The sequence below is a fragment of the Columba livia genome, chromosome 11 (assembly GCF_036013475.1).
Source record: "Columba livia isolate bColLiv1 breed racing homer chromosome 11, bColLiv1.pat.W.v2, whole genome shotgun sequence".
NCBI classification, from domain to species: domain Eukaryota; kingdom Metazoa; phylum Chordata; class Aves; order Columbiformes; family Columbidae; genus Columba; species Columba livia.
In genome coordinates this window covers 17736020-17744714 of record NC_088612.1, presented here as the reverse complement: position 1 = coordinate 17744714, position 8695 = coordinate 17736020, and the positions used below count along the sequence as shown (strand labels likewise).

The 8695-nt window shown below is 55.9% G+C and overlaps 1 protein-coding gene across 3 annotated transcripts in view; it reads left to right on the top strand.

The window, feature by feature from the left end:
• The first annotated feature begins 1164 nt into the window (after positions 1-1164).
• The window catches only part of SIN3A (SIN3 transcription regulator family member A), a 29857-nt gene continuing 22326 nt past the window's right edge, over positions 1165-8695 (top strand). The window contains exon 1 of one of the 3 annotated variants that reach the window (XM_065076160.1): positions 1165-1260. The gene's annotated coding sequence lies outside the window, so the exon portion shown is untranslated. Of the gene's footprint in view, positions 1261-2359; positions 2499-3455; positions 3473-8695 lie in introns of those variants that run through there. The other 2 variants (XM_065076159.1, XM_021285587.2) reach the window with 2 other exon arrangements.

Here is an 8695-nt window from a genome sequence, read left to right as displayed (position 1 = left end):
TTTTCAACTCTCCTTCTGAGAAGATCAGCCTTTCAGGGGTTTTGGACTTTAAACATGAGGTTTTGGGATTTTTAACTACTCTGGTGGCTTTTCACATACAAATGACAGCAGAAGATGGGGCAGAGGATTTTTTTAGCTGCCTCCACCCCGGGGGGAGGATTAACCTGGAGAAAACAGCTTAGGTGAAGCGAGAGAGGGAGGGAGATCACTGATGCTGGCTCTGAATGGGAACTGCTGCATACGCGGCTCTCCTGGACCTCTGCAGTTCCCCAGAGGAGGGACGACAATCCCATCTGTGCTGGAGGTGGAGGAAGGGGAAAACATGGGAAACACGAAAAAAACCCAAACACTCATCCTCCTCCCAGCCCATCATTTCCAGGGCTGCCAGTACAGAGAAACCCCCAAAGCAGCACTGTCATTCCTGCACCCCGCTGTCTCCTCTGGCTTTCTGGGTGTCCTGGCTGCGTGCCCACCACCTCGCTGACGCTTTCAGCGCTTGTAATTTGCCCAGCACACGCTGAGCCCCGGGAGCCTGGGAGCAGCCTGGCTCTGGAGCGTTTCATTCCCAGCCCTCCTGCTCTTTCGCTGCCAGCTTCCTAGGCCGGGGCTCGATCCCCGGCGCGGCACAGCAGCCGAGCGGGTCCAAACAGCCCCAGCCAGACACCTTTCAGCGGCTGAGCTGAGCCGCGGGTCCCGCGGAGGCGGCAGATCCCGAGCTGGGCCTGCACGTCCTGGCAGTGCCGGGGCTGCTCCCTGATAGGGCTGGGAAAGGGAAAAGCAGATAGAGAAAAAAAAACAGCTATTTTAACAGGAGTGCGAGCAGGTGTGTTGTTATTTCCCCTCTCCCGAGCACGCTGGGTGCCCAGCGGCAGCGGGCCCGGTGACAGCTCCTGCAGGCCAGGCCTGGCTGCTGGAGCCGGGGTTCCAGGCAGGCGGGGGCCGGCGCCTGCGGCACAGGGGAAGCCAGCAGCTCCCTCCGCACCTTCGGAAACCCGCGGGGAAAAAAAAGACAAACATTAACCCCCGCGGCCGCAGCTCCATCTCGTATTTAGCACCGGCAGAGGGGTCTGTGCGCCGCTACCGCCCCGCGGCGCTCAGGGTTCGCCGCCGGCCCGCTCCCGCCCGCCCTCCGCGGCCAGGCCGCTCCCTCCGCCCCCGCCCCCCCGGTGGGCGGTGCGGCCGTGACGATCGGCGCGGAGGGGCCAATCCGCCCCGGGGGGAGTTCCCCTCCATTCAGGGCTGCTCGCCTGCGCGCTGGGGGTATGTAACAGCTGCTTCCCCCCGCTCCCTCACGCCGGACCGGGGCCGGGCCCGCGCTGCGCGGGACGGGGGCGCCGGGGGCCGCGGGGCGGTGGCGGGAGCGGCGCGCGCGCGCCAACGGCCGCTGGCGGGAAGCGCGGCGGGAAGCGCGCGGCGGGCGGGGGGGGGGGGAGCGAGTGTGTGTGGGGAGGAGGGGGCGGGCGAGGCCCCCGCGCCGGCCCCGCCCCCCGCCCCCATTGGCCACAGGGCGGCGGGCACGCCCCCGCGGCGCGCGAGCCGCTCAGCGCTCCCCCCACCGCCCCCCCGCCCTAGTGCGTGCGTGCGTGTGAGTGAGTGTGTCTCCCCCCGCACGTGTAACCGACCCGCCCCACGTGGGGCGCTGCCATCCCGGAAGTGAAGGGGTCGGGGGACAAAAGGCAGCGCCGCGCCGCCCCTCCGCCCGGGCCCCATTGGCGGCCGGGTGTGGGGGGGTGTTGGCGGCGGGACCCGGGGGGAGGGGGGGCGGCGAGCACGTGCGCGCTCGCCGTGAGGGGGAGGAGGCCGCGCGCGCGCGCGGGCCGCGGCCGATGTAAACATTCCACAAAAGGGCTCCCCAGAGAGGGGGCGGGGTCTTATCGGCCGGGGGCGGGGCCCGTCCCGCCGCGTGGGCGGGCTCCCCGTCGTGACGGTCGCACTGCCCGCCCGCCGGTTGGCTGGCGCTTTTCGGTCGCCGCCAATGGGGCGGCGGAGGAGGCGGGACGGGGGCGGGGCGCGTTGCTTATACGGACATTTTTCTTCGGCGGTCGCTGCCCCCCTCCCCTCTTCCCTCCCTTCCTCTCCACATCCCCTTCCTGGGGGCTGCGGCCAATAGGGGCGGGCGAGGGGGGCGGAGCCGCGGCGGCGATTGGCCCAGGCCCGGACGGGCGTGCGGCGCACCCAATGGCCGTTCGGGGCTCCCCCCCTGCGCGGGGAGGGGCGGGATTTCCCGGGGAACAGAGAAGCGGGCAGCGCTCCGCCGCGGCGGCCGAGAGACGGTTACTCCATCTTACACCCCCGCCCCACCGAGTGTCCCCCCCGCCCCGCCCGGGGTCCCGGCGCCGTCTTCCCCCTCCGCCTCCGGGACGAGGGGCACGGGGACTCCCCCACCTCACCGCACCGGGGACAGCCCGCCCCCGCCGCCCGCCCGGGAGGGGCCCGCAGCGGCCCCGCCGCCCCCTGACCCTGAGAGAGACTTGGCTGCTGCCAGGGCCAGCTTCGAGGTAAGGGGGGAGGGGGTCCGAGGGGAGAGGGGGGCGCCAGGCCCGGTACCGGTCCCCTCCGGCGATCCGTAGGGGGCGGGGCCTGGCGCCGGTGCCGCGCGCGCTGGCGGGGGGCGGGAGGGGGTGCTGGGGGTTTGGGACCGGTGCCCGTGCCCGGTGCCGCTCCCCGGGGAGCCGCGGGCCCGCGCGGGCGGTCGCGCGTCCTCCCGCCCCGCCCCGCCGGGCGTAAGGGGGTGTCCCGGCCCCGGCATGGCGGGAGCGGCGGGCGGAGCGTGCGGCGGCCGCTGGGCGCGCTGCGAGGCGGGCGCCTCCCTCCCTCCCCCCGCCCCTCCTCCCGCCCTCCGCCCGGTGCCGCTCCCGGGCTGCGGCGGGCCCGCCCCCCGCACGCTCGCTCCCGCATCGCACGGTCCCGGTACCGGCCGCATTGCGTGCTGAGTCCCCCGCCGGGGCTTCCCCCGAGGAGCGGGGGGATCGGGCTTCCCCCGGCTCCGGTGTCCCCCCGCCCACCCCAACTTCCCGGAGAAGTTGCCGTTGGGAAGCGCTTTGCCGCCCCGCGGGGTCCCGCTCCGCTGCCCCCCGTACCCCATCCGGCACTTGCACCGTGCACCGGCCCCATCCCGCTCCCGATACCCCCCGACCCGGCACCGGAGTCGCCGAGGAATCCCCCGGCGCTTCTCGGAGCCCCGGTTGCAGTTTTTCAGCTCTATACCGCAGCGATCCGTAAGGACCTGTTGGAGCAACGTATAGATACGAGGAGACCAGGTAGCTCCTCTTGCACACGTTATTTTGTAAGCGTTTTAAATAGCAAACTGGCCTCTTGTTTTACGCATACCCCGCACGCGGCGTTGTGCCTTGAACTTGTTTGAGACTTGTGTTATTTCAGCCCCGATTTTTCATTCTTCAGGCTGCTACACATCCAGTGAAACAGCGTTTGTTTTTCCCTGGGATTGCTGGAGTCTGGCCGTGGGGTTCAGGTAGATTTAAAAATAGGAGTGCACTTTGGTGTCTACTTAGCTAAACACCGTCATTTCTGCATTTTTCTGGCCCAGGTTCAGAATGAGTTTCTGCAGCCATTATTTGTGCAAATAAGATGTGTGTTCAGTGCACGGATGAAAAGGGTACGTTCCAGAAGAAAAGCATTTATTTGGACCAATAAAATGCTGCAAAACTAAAAAGTAATTTAAAATAGTACTGGAACAAGCGATCGAAGGCATCTTGAGCTGTGCATGGATTTTTAATCTCTCACGTTGCCCAGAGGAATCGTAACCTGGTTTGTCCACTAAAGTGTAACTTAAGGATGACCTCACACCTTACATTTCTTTTCTAATTTGTCACTTTTATATTCATCAGTTGTGCTAGAAGGTGTGGAGTCAGTAAACAAGTGGGAAATGCCTGATTTATTTCAGTACAGCTCTATCTGCGCTTCGGTCTTGAGGTCCTAACATGCATTTTTTTAAAAAATACAGTTTCAAAGAGAGCTATACGTTTCTTTAAAATATTGTGCCATTACTACTATATAATGTCACCTCATTATAATATAGTCATTTTAAAGCACCTGTAGAATTCCTTCATCTCATTGAAGTGCCTTGGCAGCCTGGTGTCAGCCCATGCTGGATCTCTGGGAACAGGAAAACACTTTTTAGGGTCTTTTTTTCCCTGTCTGTGTGAAATGAGCAGTTTTTCAGGCCATTGTGCTCTTTGCAAAAGGAAGCTGCGCTTTCCCACCCTGAAGTATCTCATCCTTGTCCCTTCTACTCACCCCTTCTGGTTAAGATGCATGGTCTCAGTGTTAACTTGTTTGAAAATCTTCAATGTGACTGTTCACTCAATAAAATGGCAGAAATTTGCTAAAGTTTTGGGAAATTCTAGGTCATTTAGACAGCATTTGGGAGCAGGGTGGGAAGGGGGATGCTTTCCCGGAGCGCGGGCTCCTGGCACATCTGCAAGCATCGCGTTGGAATTGGCAGGCAAATCGGTTACGTTTCCAGGATTTTTGAATCGTTTTCTGTCCATATTTCTGTTCTGGTCTTCTCCAGCGTTGGAAAGCTTTTATGGCTGTTAAAGCTGGAACAGAAAAGAGTTCCCTGATAGCTGTCCTTTCAGCCTCTTAGGTGGAGGGGGAGCATTTTTGGGGACGTACTGCTTTTTTTCTGACTCCTGTGGGGGTCTTGCTTCTATTTAAAAAAAAAATAAATAAATAAAAGTATTCTGATAATTCTCTCTGTGTGGGGAAAGTGTACTCAGGAAACTGGGCAAAATGATGCTAAGCTCTGTACTGAGTGTAAAGCTCAGTTCGGCTCGTCTCTTTGTGGTGGAGTTTAATGCCCAGCAGAAGTTTGCTGCTTTGGCAAAGCACATATCAGTGCCAGACCAACTTGTTACCCATCTGTACCAAGACAAGTGGGGTTTATTCATGTCCCCTTTGCCTTGTGGTTGGTTCTGGCGCTCAATCTTCAGGCTGTTACCATGTCACATTGCAGAAAACCCTCCTAACTGCTCCAAAAGCTCAGTGTGATGCTCTTCCAGCACCTTTTTCTTTTGGATGCCTCTCATTTCATTTCGGAATGACTCTCCGGTCACAGATGTGCCGCTCTGCAGTGGGACCACGGGCTTATTCCTGTGTTCTAGGTGAGGGATCCGGGCTGCGCGGCACCGTGCAAAAAGCACACCAGTGACTGCTGAACAAGCTGGGTCATGTTCTGGAAGTCTAGTGCACAGACAGCAGCACTGCCAGGGGCTGAGCTGGCTGCTTTCTAGCAGGTGCTGCAATATACAGCGTCAAAATCCGAAAATCCAATGGGAAACTTGTCCTGCTGCACATCTGTGATGACTCTGGGTTCGGAGCGGCCCCTCCAGGGTCCAGAGCTGTAGCTGAGACTTACTCTTGCTGCTCTTGAGTTTTGAGTCCTTGCTCCTTGGGAAGGAAACCTTCTAAAAGCCCCCACAGGTGTTAAACACATCATCTGCAGCTATGTGATTTCCTTGCCCTTTTTCAGAAGGGTCCTTGGTCTGCGGGGACCAAAGTCCTCTCTAGTGGCACTGTCACTACTTGGTACAGAAGTGTGGTGGTTCCAACAGGTGCTGAGGCAGCAGACCTTCCCGATTTGTTTTCTTCTTACTCTCTATTTGCCTTTTTGGTTTTGATTCTGACACTTATTTCACAGTGATCTCTAATGCCAGAGATGCTTATCTTATCCCTGCTTATCTGATGGGAAAGCCCGAAATTAAAAAAAAAAATGCAGGTTTTTGAGATCTTATTTGATGAAAAGCTGTGGAGCTGCCACAGGAGAGGCAGAGGAGAAGGGATGCGCTCTGCTCATGTTTATCGGTCCTGCTGGCCTACGCAAGGCAGATGGACGGGGAAGTCTGCTGATGAGGTTGGTGAGGTAGAATTTCATAATTCTGATGCTGTTAGTGAGACACGATGGACCTTTTTTAGGGTTTTTTTGTTTTTGTTTTTTACTTTACCATCTAAGGATCCCGTATGCATTTGTGGTTTGTGCCTGTAACACTGAGCGCAGCCGGGAGGTACCATGGGTGGGGGGCTCAGAGGCGTGTTCCTGCACAGTGTCCCTTCCCCATGAAAGGGGAGCACTAATAACCTTGAAAAATAAATCAGTAGTACAGTTTTCATCCTCCCATAGGCAGAATGTGGTGTACTCTAACTGAAGTTAGAAGGTAGTTTGGGTAGAAGCAATGCTGGGGAAAGGAGATGTAATTCGCCATGGACTGCACAGAGCAGGACTCAGTCTGTTCTGTTATTGCTGCGTTCCCACATGTGCCTTGGGTTAATGCTTTTAACGAAGGAAAGTACCTGAAGCGCGTGACTTGTTTTCGGTCTGTGCAGTCCTTGCTGTATTTCTGGGGCTTTTCCTTTTTTTTTTTTTCCGTCCCATTTTAAGATTACAGATGATGCAATTTGAATTGGGGCTTTCTAAATCTTCGAGTCAAAGTCTGTATAGGGATGCCAGAGGTGTGTGCTGCATTTCTGAGAAGGCAATGTAAGAGTCGTACTGTTTGTAGTGTGATGGAGGGCGGGTAGCTGATGCAAGTCTTTAACCCTGCCGATTGCAATTGTGTTTTTTTTCTTCAAAACACCTTTCCACGTTAGCTGGGCTTTGCTGTCGGCAAGGTTGCTGAGAGAAATCAGTTGTTGCTTAGGGTCAGAGTGGGTGGAACTGCCTCTTTGAGCAGCATGCTTTGGCTACATCAGTTTAAAATGACATGACTAGTCTTGGGTTTCATCACAGCCTTGGTTCTGTATCAGCTATGCGGCGTGCTGTAGGAGGGCAGGACTCGCTGCACGACAGCTCTCTGCAGCTTCTGCATGGGGAAGATCCTTGGAAAATGCCAGGTCAAGATCAGCAGGACTTCAGTGAGGGAACAAATGCACTTTTGGAGCATTCAGCATCATGTTTTCTGCTGCAAGATGCAGACCAGTTTCTGCTCTGGTGCAGGTTTCCTCGCCATTCAGTGCTTCTCCCTCTGTGTAGAGGTTTGGTGGTGGTGGATGCCTGGAGTTAACGTCACTGGTCTTCATCTAGGTACAGCAGAGTATGGAGATGCTCTCTCTGCTAGGGTTAAAAAAGCCTGTTAATTACTAATCTTCGTTTAGTGGTGGTCTGCTGCGAGCCACAGCAAATGCAGACCCTAAATAAGAGTTTAGCAAGGTGCTGCCTAGGAAGATTGACTAATGCTATTGACTGTAATATTGACTATATATATAGACTAGAATATGAACTTTTAAAGTTGAAGTACAGCGCTTTGGGTAGAGGCAGAGTCCAAGCTCAGTGAGGGGAATTCAGAGGGAAGAAAAACCTCCAGGAGCTTTAATTTTCACTGAACAGAAGCTTTAGTGTTGACCACTCAGCAAACTAGGTTTCTGGAAGATTGCTCACTTTGGCTATGAGAATCAAGAGCTCCAAAACCTGATGTTCAGGCTGCTGGGATGTGCGTGGTCACGTCTCCTCGGTGCTACAATGATTCCCACGGCCTCGCAGGGCTGAGATGTTTGGCGTCTCTGTGGGGAAAAGGCTTCTCCATCAGCCTAAGGTGGCATTTTAATCCTCGTAACTTGTAAGGGCACACGAGTCTTCCAGGCAGCTTCTGTCCTCAAACAGCCTCTGCTTTCAAGGTTGATTAGTCCATGCAAAGAGACAAGTGTGGTGTGGTGCTTTGGAAGTGAGACACAAGCCTGGGACACTTAACAGCTGCCACGCCACCTTCAATGTGTATATATTCATATATATACATGTACACACACCTCATCGCAGACAGTGTGTTAAGCCTGCTGGAGCCGTTTCACTTCTTTGTAGGAAATCACATATGAATTTTGTTTTTGAGAGTGTTCCTGCTTTGGGGATACCATGTGTATGTGTCTGCGAACCAGCAGCTCTTGGTTGCTCCTGCGAGGAAGAAAAGCTGTTGCACCACGGGAAGGGTGAGGGGCGAACCAGAAAAGAAAACAGAAGGTCTGGCTGGGGTACCAACGTTGAGAGTAGAAGGGTATCCAGGTTGGGGAGCAGGTTATAAATAGATGCCACCAAAGCTTTGCCCAGACTTTACTTGCATAGTCAGCCATTGTCAGGGGAAATCCTGGCTAGCTCTGCTTGCAGGAAGGTGGTGTGTGGCCAGCTTTGCTCAGTTTAGTCCCAGGCCTATTAGCACAAAACTGAACACTTCTGCAGAGCTGGGTGTGGGCTGTGCTGGAGGGGAGTAGCTCCAAGTGAAGGTGTCTAACTCTTTATTTGTGAGCAGAGACCAGCTGAATTAAAAGATACCCCATGCAGGCACCATGAGCAAAATGAGCTCCTGGAGGGGGTTCCTCTTCTTTCAGAGGGTGTGCTGGAGGTCAGACCTGCTTAGGATTCGTAATTTGTAAGTAAAATCCAGCTAGTGAGCTTTCCTCTTCACTTGGGTGAGGTGTCCTCCTCTGCCTCCTCCAGCTGATTTCTACCTGCCAGGTGCATTGGGGACCTGATAAGGGACTGTTCCGAGAGGTTAAACTTGAAGAGCAACTTCAAAAAGAAATGAAGTCATCTTCCTTCTTGTCCTACCCCCTCCAAGTGAAAGGAGAGACTGGTACAGAGGGTCGTGGAGGGGAAAACATCGCATTGCACGAAGCTTGTGTTTTCAAGCACACCTTGGTCTGTTCTGAACCTCTGTACTGCTGGTTCCCATTTACTTATTTGACGTGC